This window comes from Leptinotarsa decemlineata, unplaced genomic scaffold, assembly GCF_025532065.1.
Source record: "Leptinotarsa decemlineata unplaced genomic scaffold, Ldec_3_MD MMD2_tig00002082_RagTag_RagTag, whole genome shotgun sequence".
NCBI lineage: Eukaryota > Metazoa > Arthropoda > Insecta > Coleoptera > Chrysomelidae > Leptinotarsa > Leptinotarsa decemlineata.
Window position 1 is genome coordinate 7724913 of NW_027412573.1, and position 17284 is coordinate 7742196.

At 33.8% G+C, this 17284-nt stretch overlaps 1 protein-coding gene across 1 annotated transcript in view; it reads left to right on the forward strand.

The window, feature by feature from the left end:
- The window catches only part of LOC111502363 (uncharacterized), a 132607-nt gene that overhangs the window by 57534 nt on the left and 57789 nt on the right, over positions 1-17284 (forward strand). The gene's annotated exons all lie outside the window — the stretch shown is intronic.

Consider the following 17284-nt stretch of genomic DNA (forward strand, 5'->3'; position numbering starts at 1 on the left):
ATGTCCACTCGGCCTAGACTTTGTTATTGTCGTAACATTTTTTTCGTTGTGTGGGAGAAACACAAACTCTTCTGAAGTGTCCGACGGCAAAGTTATGCATTGACGGGCCGATAAATTTGTATTCAAGTCGGCGTTTAGGAGTCGATATAGTGAGGATGGCTTCTTCTGTAGCCCGAAATAAGCCGCACTTTCCAGGGGCGGACTGAACTGTATTTGTGGATCAATCAAATTTTTCATGAAATTTGTTTTCTTCGCAAATTATTGTTGGATGATATTAACTGCCTCTCATTGTGTACCAACTGCTCTAAATGGTCCAGTTAGACAGACTGGACACTAAACACTATTTTAAGCCCCCTTCAATAAAATTGCTTGATAAGGCAGTGAATTGAGCAATTACATTCAATTATTTGGTTCTTTCTGTGCTTCTATGAAGAAAAAATTAAAACGTTTTCCCAAGAAAAGTTATTCTGTTAGGATTTTCGTAAATTTATGTCAAATACTCTGTAATAATTTTAAAATGTCCACCAATTCCGTACGAATTCATATAATTGTTAGATAATTCAATTATTATTTTATATTTCCATTTCATATTTATACTGAATATATTTTTTAGTAGGTTGAGTTATATATTTTACATATATATATATATATATATATATATATATATATATATATATATATATATATATATAAATACCATATATATATATATAATATATATATGGTAATTTTGTTGCAAGCACCTTTTATTATATATGTAAGTTCTGGATTTGACTGCAGTTGTGTGACGTTGAGGGGCCTCAATTGTCTGCCCACCATTTTAGAAAATCACCATACAACTTCTCTCGAAATAGCCCGTCATAGGAAGAAGGTAGAATATCCCATTAGTTGAAAACTCATTTGGGTTTATCTTCACTACCCCATTTATTTCACGTATAAACGGTCTGACACCTTGCGGGAATTTGGTATTTCATTGAAACTACTGGGCGTTACTCTCACATAAAACAACAATCATTCCGAGGACTTTTCTGTATGAAAGATTTGTTTTTTTTGGGTTTTCATTCGAAATTTCAAAGCAACGTTCAAATTTTCAATGATTTCTGGGTGTATTTCAAATTCTGTTTCCCAATTGTTTGAAAAACTTTGAAAAACAATATATATATGGTTATGTTTTCATGACAAGACATTGTTTTCCGTTTTCCCTTCATTGTAGATTGTCAGGTGAAGAATAAAATAAATTTATATCTGTTTGTAGATTCAATGTTCCTTGACATATATATATATATATATATATATATATATATATATATATATATATATATATATATATATATATATATATATATATATATATATATATATATATATGTCAAGTTCATCTATTGATTTGACAGGAAAAGTGATAAGAAGACAAACTACACAATCAGTACAATTTTGAATCTCGTAGAATAACTAACTCAAATAATGTTTAAGCCAACCCTGTTCCCAATCCCTTTCTATTTGTTTATTCGCTTGGTCGTCATCACAGGGTGGTTCAGTTTATATAGCTGCAACTTTTTATGATTCATTCTGAAATTTCATTTTGTTTCTACAAGTTTGTTTCGATAAGTAATATACTAAATGTTCATTGAGTTTATTGTACACCCAACTGTTTCACGTACAAGCTGTACTCCTACAGCTTCTATGACTCGAATGTTTCATTCGCTCATTTCACAAGTCATTTCACATTGTTTTATATTGTTTTCTGAAGTCTATTCTATTCCATTTCATTCCATTCCATTATCTTTCAATTCATGCTAGTCCGTCTTGCTGGATTATATTATATTATATTATATTATATTATATTATATTATATTATATTATATTATATTATAATAATTATATATTATATTATATTATATTATATTATATTATATTATATTATATTATATTCTATCCTAGTTCAGTCCTATTGTCATATTGTAGTATACTAATCGTTTCTGTTCTGTTCAAAGATTTATCAAAATGCTAATTTTCAGATATCTCAATAAAAATGAAAAAATAAATGAAGAAATCATTTCAAACAAATTATGTTTGCTCTTATATATGTATCTGATATTAATAAAATAAAAAGTATGTTGACCACCAGGAAATTTATTTTGCCTATCAACAAATTTATTTTCAAAACTGCCTATATATTTTTGGTTATGCTGTTAGTACCTAACTATCAATTATTGTATAGGCGAAATTTCAACACACAAAATTCCTTTTCACTTTCACTTTCTGGTACAAGTTAATGGCTTTTGAAGACAGCGATACAGGTACGATAGTGGGTGGTGGAACAAAAAGTACTTCGAGGCAGATCAGCCGTCAATCTCATTTCACGCCAGATAAATCAAAGAGGTTTTTACCTGACCGTAAAATAAAATATAATTAGATATCTCAAGTCGACTGAAACACAATTGTGAGAGGTCCAGATGAAAAAGTGATTCCTGAGTTGAAAGAAAAGTGTTTTTCTCTTGTTTACGCGAAAGAACGAAGTGAGCAGTAGTTACTTTGAAATTATATATCAACAATTTTTTTTCGACTAAACTATCGTTCTGATATTTTTTTGGGGAAAATAAATGAAAGAAAGTGAAAAAATTAAATTTATCAGTAAAAACTGTCCACAAAATGTGTAGACTATGCACTAGATACGAATCGGAAAAAATAGGCCAAAATCCAAATATTTGTAATGGGATACACCACAATGTATGAAACATTGTTGACATAAGGTTCCACTCACAAGAGAAGCTTTTAATTTTTAGCTAGACCCAGGTTGAAAATATTAGGCTTCATGAATTTCATTAGTTCAGAATTTCATTGTCTAATATAATATAATATGATTTAAAATCTATGATAGAACAATCAGGAAAAAACCTGAAAATAAATTACAGAAAAATAAAAATCAAGCAAAAAATTCAACAATTTAAAAGAAACAAAACACTGAACAATTTCAAGCCAAGTTACTTCACGACGTTGCGATTGTTAGTATCCCACAATCGTGGGATACTAACATGGGGTGATGACTGGACTAATTCTCCGAGAGATGACTATTTATAGGTCATTTGAATGCTTTCATTTATCCCCTCTTTCTCTTCACCGGTTTAACAGTTGACCGTTTTGCGGAAGATGGCCGTTTTTTGCTTGATTATGGTTTTCCATATGTTGCGTATCTCTACGCTAGCTTGGCTGAATGCGTCATTGGACAACATGTATGCAGCTTCTTTGAATTTTATCCCAAACCAGTGTTTCCTCCTGTGGATAATCTGAGCTTGGGACCACTTGATGTTGATGGATCCAAACATGCTCTGCTATTAACGATTTGCTGGTTTCTTATCTTTTTATACTTTCGGACAATCCTCAGATGTAGGGTAGTACAAGAACTGGTTGTAACGGCTTCTCTTCCTTGTGAGGCTCTTGCTGTCTTTTAGCCATAGTCTGTTCCACCATCATTTTGGAGTAACTATTCCGTAGAAGGTCTACTAGAGTCTTGATGAGTTTTTTTGTAGTTCTATGGTGGTTGCATTCTTGATTCAGTTACTGTTCCATGTAAGTGGGTTTTCGATATACAGATATTTCCCACTCAGTGTCGGTCCTCTTCACCAATACGTCTGAGAATGGCCATTCGTTGTGGACTTCCTCCTCCATTGTGAAAGTGATGGAAGGTCTTACACCGTCTACACACCGTCTACACCGTCTTACAAGGTCTATATTCTTAAGGGTGGTCGTTAGACACCTTCAAGGGAAGTCCGAACTGATGAAATTCACTTTGAAACATTGTCAATCACCTTCAAACAAACTGGGCTCTTCTTCTTAGCGTCTGCAGAAAAACTCTAGATCTTTTTGGGATCCTTTTGACTCTTTCATTTTGGGTAAACATCTGAATTGAAACAAGAGTTTCAATATTTGCAAACAGGTATGTTATATCTACCTTGGTACCACCTGAAACTTTGCCTGGGTCACTGTTTCCTTGAGGTCTGGCCCTCATATGCAGTTCGGGGATACCAAAAACTTTGTTGCACTATATTCAGATGATTTAGAATTTTTGCTCATTCTTGGCAGCTTGGCTTCTCTCAATTGAATTTGTCAACGATTTCTCAGAAGAACTTCTTGAAAAAGTTGTCTATTCCCAAGGTGTTTTGCTTAATTTTTAACTTCGTATGTGTTCCACAGCTCCCTGACTCATCCATTAAATAGAAATTTGAAATCTTTCGTACTTCTAACCAATTCATAAGCTTGATCAAAGAGTTTACACTTTCACGGCCGAAAATTACTGTGTCAAACTGTGTCCGTGGTCTACAGGTTTTTTGCCTGGTGTTTCGTCTACTTCTGCGGTAGACATTATTGATGAGGGGATGAGGGGGGGTGAGTTCTTCGGAGAAGTAGAGACAGTGGTGGCGATAGATAGAGGGAAGATGCTCGATTGTAAGGCTTTCAGTCAGGGCAATAGAGAGCGATAATCTCAACGCAGAAACTGTTCACATCTTCCAAAAGTATAGTAAAGACCGCTTGTTTATTCAGGTCGGACATTTGTGGATTCGCATCATATCATTCGTGTATATTCCTTAAGCTCGATTCGTCGAGCCTCTCTGTAACTTGCTAAAAAACCAGGTAAATACGGAATGCCTCTCAAGTTGGCCAAGTGAGGCGACTATGCTGGTGACTGCTCCCTGAAAGACTTATGACGCGTTGTGCCGTTGGTGATGGCCTTTTTTGTGCTGTGAAATAACATCGAGGGCACAAGAATTACCACTTCTTGTCATCATTCCGGTATTCCGACTACTAAATTCTCATTGTGCGCCGTATATTCATTTATAATAAAGAGTTTATCTGCATTATCATCACGCCTTCATAAATAAAACATATCATTCCTATTAACTCTACTGCAATCACAATCAAAATCGCTGTATATGTGCGGAATTTCATGGCGATTTTAATTTTTAAACGAGGTTCGCCATATTTATCGCCGGGATTCGGTTTTTTATTCGATCGATCCACATTTTGGAATCGTTCTCGGCGATTTTTCTAGGTGTGGTTTTTGTTGATTCAAGATCAGCCGGAGATAAAAGTGGTGAAACAGATACTAATGGGAAACTAAACGTTTTTGTATTCTCACAGGGACTTATCAGATGTTGAAATTATTTTCTTGTATAAATAATCGTTAAGTTCCACAAGGAGCAGTGCTTGGCCTTATTCTCTGCTTCATATTTCTCTGCTTTCAATTTCCTGTAGGGGTTTTCTATTTATATATGTTGTTCTTCAAAATTAAACTTCCGTAAGAAAATTTGATCCGGTTTCAAAGAGCTCTATTGCTTCATCTCATCCATTGATTTAATTTACACTCCACAGTTTTAAGATTGTGAAGTTAAAAACTTTCCAGCCCAGGTAGTATATTATCCCTCTAGTCTTTTATTTTCGGAAACTTGGAAAGTTATCATTTCAGTAGGTACATTTGTTTGTTGTAGATATTCTATAATGACCAACCAAAATCCTCGGGATTCAACATCTCCATATCAACATGTAGGTACTTAATTTTCGTCATGTGGGATGCGATAATGACCATGTAATGAATGGAAGACGAATCGTCCTTGTTGATTGCCGTGTATACCCACCGTTTCAATATTTCCTCGAGCAATTGGTTAATTTTTGTTCTGAATTTATTATGAAGATAACCATAAAATATGAAGCAAACCTGTAACTTGGGTGAGGCTGTAGGAGTGTCTCAAGCTATCATAAAAAGTGTGTAGATGATACTATTTTAATACGCATACATATAGATGTAAATTAACAAGGTGATACTTCATACATTTATGCACGTTTCGCAGTTTGCTGATGTGATAATGTTTTGAAATATTGACTTGAAGTGTATATAACAATGAATACAAGTGTAGCGTGGCGGTAAAACCGGAATTGCGAAGGACTTGGAGCTCGATTTGCAGAAATAGGAATAACGAGCGATTTCGTCAGTTTTGCAATATCAGCTTCTCATGAAAAACAGGTATCGATGATTTTTTACAAATAAACTTCACAATCTAATCGTCACCGGATAATTAAAAATGGGAAAACTAACACATCAGACTTCTGTGACATCAGTCAATCGAAATTGCATATTCAAAAGTAAATGGCTATAAATTACTCTTCGTGTTTGCTTTTTGCGAATGGGATGATAACATTTTTTTTTATCGTGAATAAATATTCATTTTGGCTAGTTCTAGAAACTGTTTCATCACTACCAAAAATAGTATTTCGATAAATTTTCGATTTATCCACAAAAATACTTCATTTCAAAAGTTCATAATTTGTGGCTGAAACTTTTGACATATTCTGCTGAAATTGTTCATTTCTTTCACTGTTGATTATTTTCCGAATGTCTCATTGCTTCCCGATCATGAATTTTTCAAATTCATATATATTTTTCAGTATGAGTGACGAAGTAACTGGTAACGCTAACAAAAATTGCGAATCAACAGATTTATCTCTTTTATGTTTCATCGTTTATTCAAAACTTCTCAATCTGAAGACTACGCAAACATACCGAGATTTAAAAAATATAATGAAAACCCCAAATTTCAAAATCATAGCCTTTAAAACGGAATGGAAATGTCAGATTTAGTATATGAAATTTTCACAAAATAAATCCCCTGATTTATCAAATACTTCTTCATTATATCCAAATGCTTATGAATATTCAAATAGGTCGTTTTCTTAGAAAACAAACTAATCTGAGTTTCACATCGAACTATTGTCTATGTTGTTATGAACATTAGAATATCTTGTTTTTTCATCACCATTGACAGAGGTCAAGAATCTTTTGAATTTCCATATCATTATAGCAGTTCACATAAATTTGGATAGTTACGTTAAATTAGGAATATTAATTTCGAAATGTAGATATAATTTTGAATATGTCAATATAAATGTAAAACAGGGTGAGTCGATTGAATTGATAATAAATAGATGATTCTTTGAGAATAACTCACGTTTATTTAAAACTAGCAATTGGCACGGGTGCAATGTTGATACTAAATATAAATTTACCCACTGGAAGTTTAAGGGCAAGGAGAAACAGTGCTGAAGAGATAATTTTATTTTATGGAAGCTGAAAAGGTACTATTCATATGTAAACACGCCCCTTTTACCCCCACGGGGGGCGCCCCAGTTGGAATATTTGAACGTCCTTTCTTAGTGCACATCTTAAAAGAACCTTACACTTTCAGTAATAATGTCATTCCCTGTCATTATTTTCCGCACCTTATACATGTTCATTATTACTCACATTATTTTTCAAACATTATTAATTATCGAGTGGCGTAGAAATCACATAGACTGTGTTTTCATGGATTATGGTTTTTTAGAAAAAAGCATGTCTAGCTATAAATATTGCATTAAGTATGAACCGTTCTGTTGAACGTCGTTACTGGATGAAGGAATGGTTAACAAAACGCGAAGTTTATTCACATTTAGACTTACTGAAGGAAATAAGTGATACAAAGGAAGTGAGTGATTATAAAAATTATTTTTGTATGGGCGAAGAACACAATTTCAATAAATTATTGCTAATGGTCCAACTAATTTGGGTTTATCAAAAATTCCAGCACAGAGGAGGCAATCAACGGTCTACTAGAACAAACAGTCAGGGCATTGGACAGATCATCAAAATGTTTGGCAATTTTTCTTGACCTGGCCGAGGCCTTCGATACTGTTTCGCATCACAAGATAGTCATTAAATTAGAAAGGTATGGAATTCGAGGAGTAGCTTTTGACCTTATTAAAAACTATCTCACAAATAGAACTCAAAAAGTTAAAATAGGTGAAGTTTTAAGCAATGAACTTATTGTAGAGACTGGAGTACCACAATGGACAGTTTTAGGCCCAATACTGTTCCTTATTTATATAAATAGTTTGTCAAAAATCAAAGACTTCCTGGGGCACCTTATTTGCTATGCCGATGATACCACATTGATCTTCACCGGTGAAAATTGGAATGTAGTCAAAAGCTTTGAAGAAAGTGATTTGGAGAAGGTGCGACTGTGGTTGAATGATAATTTACTGAGCCTGAACCTACCTAAAACAAAATGCATAACATTATCTCCAACTATTGTTGATCAACCTTCAGAACTTGTTCTTCAAACTGCTCATAATATGCTACTGAAATTGATCTTCAGAAATAATGGACTTATTTCACTGTTTCATTATACAAAGAAGTGAATGTCATGAAATGTCGTGAGCTCTACGAATATCAGTGTCTTAAAAAGATAATTTTTTCAAAATAACACTTTTGAAAATCATAACAGTGGAATAACCGGATCAAAATCTAACGAAAATATCTATCCACACCTTTTAAAAAAATAATTACTCAAAGATAGTTTTTTTATTTCGCACCTAAATTATACAATGCCCTTCCAGTTGAACTGAAATCTACAAAAAAATTTAATAAATACAAGCAAGACATAAAAAAAATTATAATGAGTCATCCTGAAAAATTCGATGTTCTGTTTCAATAAACTGTCTTTCCCCTCCTCTCGTCGTCATCCTCGCTTTCTTATTGTTTCTTTACTCTGAAACACTCGTTGATTAAACATTTATTGTACAATTATATGAAGAAAGCAGTTGAGATTGGGTCATAGCACAGGCATTTCATGCCTAGATGCCCTTGTCTCTTACTGGTATTCTTCACTATTAATAATTTATAATTGTTGATAAATGTATACTTTACTTATTGAAATTGAAAATTGAATAAAAACTAAATATAAAAAAAAATTCTAACACGAAGAAATACGGTTATGCGGAACAGTTTACCAGTTAATGAATTTTAGTATAGTTTTATTTCTTTTCAATATTATACATTGACGTTTTCCTCTTTATCATTTGTACTTCTGCTCCTGTGGTTATACAGATCAATCTGAGTAAATAAAGAGATTATTATTATTGAAGATTGGCTTCAACTCTGAGATACATAGTCACAAGGAGAAGCTTTGAGGCATTGAGGTTTTTTTTTTCGGTTGCAATGTCACCGACTGTTCTTGAAATCTATGAAGTACTTATATATGCGCACGGAAGTACTGAACTGAGTAATGGCGAAATAATGACGCCCTCGCTTTACACATTTATTATTAATGAACCTTTAAGGTACCTATAAGACCTAAGAAGCACCTGTATACCAAATTTTAGCTTCATAGGGCTTACCAGTATGGAGAAACAGAGCTGTATGAGTATTAAGTGAGTGACTTACACGTTTATAAGTATAGATTAAAAAATTCAGATAGTAGTTAAAAGGATTGTTCATCAAACTTTCAGATCAAGTTCTGGCTGTTTTGGAACATTCCAGTTTCACTTTTTCTGTTGCACAGAAACCACTTCTGAATTTACACTAAATCTATATCAGAAATGATATCAACCGTAAAACTATATTTTGCTAATATTAATGATGGAATAAAATAATTACAAATGCTGTATTATAGTCTTACAAAAATGAAGGCAGACTCCTATCTGAAGAAAGGTGTTGTTCTTGTGGTGCTTTATTAATTTTTTTCGTTACGTGGGTCAAACTCTGTTGAATAATTCATTTGCAAAACACCGTGTAATCAATGCTTTCCGGAACCTAGAAAAGTGATCAAATGTTCATTTTTTAGGGATGTTGTTATCTTCTGACACCAATTTATAATCCGGAATTTTTCATTTCTGAGAAAGACCTGTACAAGATTCAGTGTCTTCGGGAAAAGAACATTTTTTGTTTTTCTACTTCTCCACCTCAATGCAAGAAATGGGAAAATTTTCCGGAGTAAGCAGTTGAGCTTGAAATAATATACACATTTAATCTACACATTTTTGTGAAGAGTTCATTTTCAAGTCAACAGATTTCTTGCTTCCTTCGGCAGTTTTCTATATTTTTTGTAAAATGCTTGAGAACTACAAAACCAGAAATATTTCTTCCCAAAAACTATCCTCATCTAAAAGTGTACCTTTTTCAATTCATGCAATGTCTGTTATCATCAAAGTCATCGAATATTGATTGCCCGACTTTCATTTTGAAAATTAATTCCTACTCTAGTTCCTCCTGTTCATTATTACTAAACTGAAATGGAAGGAATTTCTCACACACATTTGTTTAATGTTCACTCTGTATGAGTTATCATTCTACCTCCGCTGATTCCCACGGTTGAATCAAATATTCATAATCGATTCAGTGATATTATTAATGGCTGCCAAATTTCGAAGTCGACAATACAGTTAAAGTAGTAGAAACATTAAAACAGATGTTCCGTGGCAAATGTGATTCAGGATTCCAAAAATTCACTCAATAAATTAGGATTGGAACGAACTGTCACTTTTTTATATGAGATTAACTGCTTTTTAAAAGGTTAGGATACTTTCTAGTGGGTTGGCAGCTATTCATCTTTGTTTTGCATTTGAAAAACTCTCTTTGAATACATCTAAATACTTGTTTCGGAAAAGCTATGAGTTGTTCGAGTTCAACTTCAATTCTAATCGGATTGAATTGATAAAACAGGTTTGTTCTTTCATCCATAAAAAACAAAGACCCTGAAATAGCACCTATAGTCATGATATGCATGAAAACTGTGGTCATGTTGTTAATTATATGTTTGGTAGCAATAGCTGACGATTTTGTTTTGACTGATAACAAAAACATTGGTCACAGTCACTCCGGTCTGACCTTCCAAACTTCGTCCAACTCCGAATAGGTACAGTTAACATTGTTAATTTTATACTTATCAAAGTGGGGAAAATAACTGAAGAAATATTTGACAGCTGGGTGGAAGTTATGACCGAGTAACTTCTGTTTGGAAATAAGTCATACAGTGGTATAGTCTTCCTATAGATCAGTAGCTATTTATTCTTGGTTTGTTCAATTTGACCTTCGTAAAGATCTTCCGCCGTTTATGGAAAAATCTAATTACGTTCACTTTTATCTATTTCAAAGTAATGGCAAACATTTGTCAATCACTACAAAATATTAAGTCTTTTAGAATGGCATATCGCATAAGTGACTTTCCGATATGAAAGAACTCAATAGTAATTTTTGTATGGTGTTTTCTAGCCAATTTTTTTCGTGCACATAAAATTCATTGACCCATCAAAATATTCAATACAATTTAGAAAAACTTCGAGTTTAACCAAGATAATGAATTTATTTCAATTGGTCCTTTTCAATTGGTTCTGATAGCTGACATCCTACAAATTGTTCATTTGATAAATTTGATACTAATAATTACACCTGATCAACAGTGAAAGCAGATCTATGATATATATTTTCGGACTTACTATTAGATCTGGATCATATATTATGATAAGTATTGATGTAGGTGTATTGATCTTGAATAGAGAACTCAAATACAAGTGATGCAAGATCATTGTTTTTCTAATGACAGAGTCCTAAAAATTGCGTATTTTTACGATAATTTTGGTCGATCTTGATATCTTATCCCACTATGATTCTTCTAAAATCTTCTTCTAAAACATATTCATGTCATATCACAACCAGAGTTGCCAAAATTTCTTCAAAATTCCCAAGTTCTCAGACAGAGTTTTAAACAGATTCAAGTTTGCACCATAATATATTTACATCTTTTCCCATGAATTTAAGTAGGTTTAGTGAATGATTGAAATGGATAGATGATTGTCGTAAAGCTGATATGAGAAAAAACCATATTTTTATTCTATTTTATATTCCAGAGATTTACTCAGTTCAGCAACAGCTTAAATTTCCCAAAAAACATAAAAAAATCAGTCACGTTTTTATTACCCCACCGTACGATGTTGCACCCACAATATAATTGTGGGAAAAATGTGAACAACTGATCATTCATTCCAAAATTTTCCCATACACCAATCATCGATTTCACATCGAAAACATGAAATCTTTAATCATTATCATAAATGAATTACAAAAGAAAGGAGCTGATACATGTATGAAAGGCTAATGGAGAAAAACGGTTATCATCCATTATTTTCAACACTTTTATTGGGACTATTATATGTAATTAACTTATCATCGAATTGGGTAAGCCGTGAACATGGTCAAAACTTAAATTGAATACTGATGTCTCGTCTTATGATACGAAATTAATTTTTACGACTACTTTGTTGGTATAATCGGTAAAATTAACGCCGTGGGATATGGGTGGGCCTCTAATATCAGTATTTTATTGAAGCTGTCAGTCAAGAGAACATCGTATCATTCCTGAATAACAATGTTCAGGGAAAACCATTGCAGTCTGTGAGAATGGAAACTTGAATTCGATTACTCCAGAAGGTGTGAATCTGAGTCTAGTGACGTAGTGATAAATATTATCTTGACTGTCACAGGCAGAGGTAAACTTCAGAGACAAACGGTTTTATTACCTATGTATGCAACTATTACGTGGTGCAACATTAGTATTCAACGTTTTTCGTGATTCGAAAATCAATGGAGAGTTTTTAGAGAAGCTATAAAGTTCACGGTCTATTCCAAAAGTTGCTACACTCTCAATAACAGTTTTTTCATCAGGAACCTAGAGAAACTTCTCAATTTTCAAATGTGTCTCTATGCCGAGTTGAAATGAAACGATTATACAATACATTCACTTTCAGATAGAATTATTTTCAATTTGAATTAAAGGTTCAGGTTCTTGGAGCTAATATTTTCAACTGTGAAACCAAAAATGGATCCAAGTTGAGAATGTTCAAATATTGTATTTGTTTTCTAACGATTTGGTCAAATATAATGGTCGGTTTTAACGATATAACCCAAATGGTAATTCATATTCAGGGGGCGTAGGGTCCCTTTTCTCTAAATTAAAAATATGGAGACACTATGACGTCATCAATGGAAATATTGTCAAAATATTTGATGTAGTTAAATACAAAAGACAAAATCTTGTGAAATGCTATTTTATACCTCATACATGAAAAGTTCGTGAATGGTTGCACAATTTGAATTCTCAAATTTTGCATTAGAAACCAAAATAACAAATATTTGAATTGAAGGGGTTACATTTTTAGGAGTGATTACTTTTTTGGGAAAGAAAGTTTTTGGCTTTCTACTACTATCTGATACAAAAAAAGGGATGAGAGATTTTTCTAAAGAAAGGAAGGAAGTAATCAATTTGAAACTCTATACATGAATGTGTAGATCATGCAAAGAAGTAACTTTCAGTCACAAACTGAAAGAAAGTCCTCCTTCGTGTAATTCAATGTTTATATGGAAGTAGCTGTTTCAGGAGGACTTTCTTTCAGTTTGTGACTGAAAGTTACTTCTTTGCATGATCTACACATTCATGTATAGAGTTTCAAATTGATTACTTCCTTCCTTTCTTTGGAAGATTCTCTCATCCCCTTTTTTGTATCAGATGGAGTAGTAGAAAGCCAAAAACTTTCTTTCCCAAAAAACAAATATTTATTGGAACAAAATTTTCATTGTTTGTTTAAAGGTGATTGACAATGTTTCATGATGAATTTCACTAGTTCAGTAGTCATCACCCGAAGACGATTGTGGATACTAACAATCGAAACGTCGTAAACTAATGTGACTTGGAATCTCTCCACTTTTTATTTTTAATTTTTTTTCTTTTTTCATTTCTTTATTTTTATTTATTCAATTGTTTTATTTTTACTTGTATTTCATTTCACTATCATTTCATTTCAGATTTATTTTGGTTAATATAATTGTTATATTCAGCTATTCATTTTCAATTCTTCTTTTTTAGTTGTTTCAGGGATTTCAAATCATTTTATATAGTAGAAAATGGAAGTCCGAACTAGTGAAATTCAAAATTTTCATTACATATTCATTATCAATCAAGATATCAAACCATAAAGGTGTCAAAATCATAGAACCAGTCAATGGGCCTCCCTATTATTCCAGAATAATATACAAAAAATAACCCGAAAGATATTTTCCAACAGAATGTCGTAGATCAGAACCACAAAAATCTATATTATGGTTTTTGAAGAAAGATATTTCATAAAAATAATGCAAAATACCTTGTTGTAGAGAATGCTATGATAATTGAAACATTTGTTATGACTTTGAGATATTTCAATTGAGGTATAGTGTAGTATTGAGGTATAGTCTATCTATTGAAAACACTTTTATTAAAAATTTCAGTGTATCGATGTGCGTTTCGCCAAGAAGGTAAGCATCATCAAGAAATGATGTCAGATATTCCAATTCTACTTATTAAGTGATGCGCTGAGTTTCACTACCAGATAAGTCACTCTCAACAATATTTTCAAGAGATAAAAACTCTGATAAAATAGCTGTTTTTCAATGAAAAATATTTTATATAGCTCTCAAAAAAGGATATTTATCATGAAAAACTATTTCTCACATCAATTCCAGCTCAAAATATTCTGAAACTCATCTGGTTTTGAAGTACCTACTTATGATCCGTTTACAAAATGACTCACCAAATTGTAAAAGTCTTTATTTTGGTTTCCATCAGATGAAATTGACATGCCTGAATTGTATGAGATTTTAAAACCATTCATATACGGCATAGTACGGCATATAACAGAAACTGTTGACGATTATCTGCCTCTCAACGTTGATGTTGCAACGTTGAAATCAGCTTGTTTTTTCGTTTTCTGCTGATTCAGCTTGTTGAATAGGTTCGTGTTCAGTAAGTTGGGTTTGGTCCAAAGTGACTGGGTCTATTCGACCCTCCACCATAACCCGCAAGGGTTTATTGTGGCTCACTCCTATTCACACTCGACCAAATAAACCCAGCTTCTTAACGAAACCGATTAGTTTGTATAGTGAGTAGTCTTTCAGGTCAGATGGTAAGACGGCTCTGCCGAACAATAAAAACCTGATTCGGTCCCCAGTGGGGCAGGCAAAAAGTATATGCTCTGCTGTTTCATCGTTAATGAGGTAGTTGAATAGTCAAGGTGCAAGATTCATACTTTGATACCCGCGACAACCTTCCCATATGAGGGTTTTTGCACGTCAGCTTCACCTGACGATGCCTTAGATTTAACCGTGCAAAGCTTTTTCGCCTCTGGTGTTGGTTAATCATCACTTGATCGCAAACGTTTGCTAACCTGCTCATGGGGGGTTTGTTCCTCCACCTGAGACAGATTCTGCGTACGCCGCTCAAGAATCTGGTAAAAGGCGGTTTCATAAGGTACCCCGCGCTTGAGGAGACGACTCAGTCGTTTCCTGGCTGCACCAAAAAACCTTTTTTTAGGTTCATTTATTGAATCACGAGTTGGAGAATTGAGAAGCTCTCGCTCCTGATCTAAATTTACAGGGATGTCAGTTGGAGTCGTAAGGTCGACATACGCCTCCTCTTTAGACCTCCTCTGTCCATAAAAGTCCCACGAGTAACTAGAGAAAGCAGGCCAATTACGACAGAGCCCCGTATTACCGTGACAAGGCGATGCTACGACGAGAGGGCGGCCGGTATCTCGAAGGTTCTGTAGAGACAGCTGATAGGCTCAGTGTCATTCATCTTCTTGGCACGGATACACTCACCCTAGGATTGAGCCATCGTTGAAATGTCATTCATTTAGGGAATAACAGAACCACAAGTGATTCTGTCATTCCCGTATCCAGCGGGGCTACGTGGAAGCAGGCATCCGATGGCCGGTTTGGTCAACCCCCACATCCCAAGCCAAGCCACTCGCCAAAAACAGCATGCACGGTGCGGTGGTTCAGACAGTGAAAGATGAACAATGACAGCCACACAGCTTGTTTTTTCATTTCCTGCTGAGTCCTGCTGATGCATTAACGTATCTCCATAATTTTTGCACATGTATTTCCAGTATCCGTGCTGTAATACTAAAGCCCCTGTACCCTTTTTATAATGAAGTTCACGTATCGATTACTTGTTTTCTAGTTGAATGTAAAATAACAGTAAAAAAGTGAAAGTGAGTTGAAGTAAAAACGTTTGTTGATGTCAACCGCATGAAATTTGAAATAGTACAAAGGGTTGGATGGAGGAATTGCTGGCCTTTATATTGAGGTATCGCTTGTCCTCTCTTCCGTTCAAACGGCTGATCAAACTGCATTTTCCATATCATTCAGTTCAATTAATCATTTCGAGAGTAATATTTATTTGGACTGCTTAACTTAAATTTGATTGGACGTCAACTGCAATTTTATCAGTAGGAACAGTTTGATAGGGCTAGGTGCCAAAATATCAGCTTTGTTTAAATTACTGTTCAGGATCTTGCACTCTTACCATTAATCTTAGAGAGTGGGTCAAAATGGCAGGCCATAAAAATAACCAAGCAATGTTCACGTCCATATAAATTCACAAGTGTATTTTCCCATAAACATGACCGGCAATAAAATTAAAGCATTTACAAATCGAAAAAATCCCAGTCCGCCATTAAATCTTTTCCTAGACTGATTTCGAATGAACTCTTACAGTCCAATGGGTGTGTTCCGCAGTGAATATTGAAAGATAACTCGTTTAGGGCAATATCAATTACAGCATCAGCAAAACACGGAATTCCACTATTAGAACAAATTCCTTACAGGAAATAACGCATCGAGATCGTAAGTTTCTTTGCAAGAATCTTCACAATGAAACTAGCCAACAAGTAACCGCCTCATAAAGATGTCAACTATGATTCCATCGACAAGGGAAGCAATTTTGCTTTCTCGGTTTTGTCGAGAAAGCGTGGTAACAAGGCGAACATTTTTTTCAGTGCTGCCCGGATCGGGATAATGATTATGTGGTGACAAGAATTCAATAACACGAGTTTTCTCAGAACTGGTGGCATCTAGAAAATGTTCCTGGAAAGATACCGCTGATTTATTTATACTCCTGAAGAAATTCAACAGATTAGTTATTGAAGTGTTCAACAAACATTACAAGTTTAACAGTTTTCATCTTGGAATGATAAAAATTCAAAAAAGGCGATGTCGGGATTCCCTTTATAGAAAAATAGAAACGATTGGAATTTTTTCATTTTTAGTTGTCACGACATCACTGATATATTGTGTAAATGTTATTCTGGGAGGAGTTTCGACATATCTGGGTTTTGTGTACTATGAAAATGATTCAAAATAAAACAAGAATATAGAACACATAACTATTTCCCGGGAAGTAGCATTTTAATACAAAGCACATTGATTATTTCTTTCTCTAAGATACCTGCAAATGAACTAACATAATACTCACGATCAAGTTCGTGATCGAATCATCATAGAACTTGATGAAAATTTATGTTTCCTATCGATTATTAGTACACAGAATTTCGACGAATGCACAAAAAATAATTATTTTGATTTCCTATAAACCGGCTTGAAAAT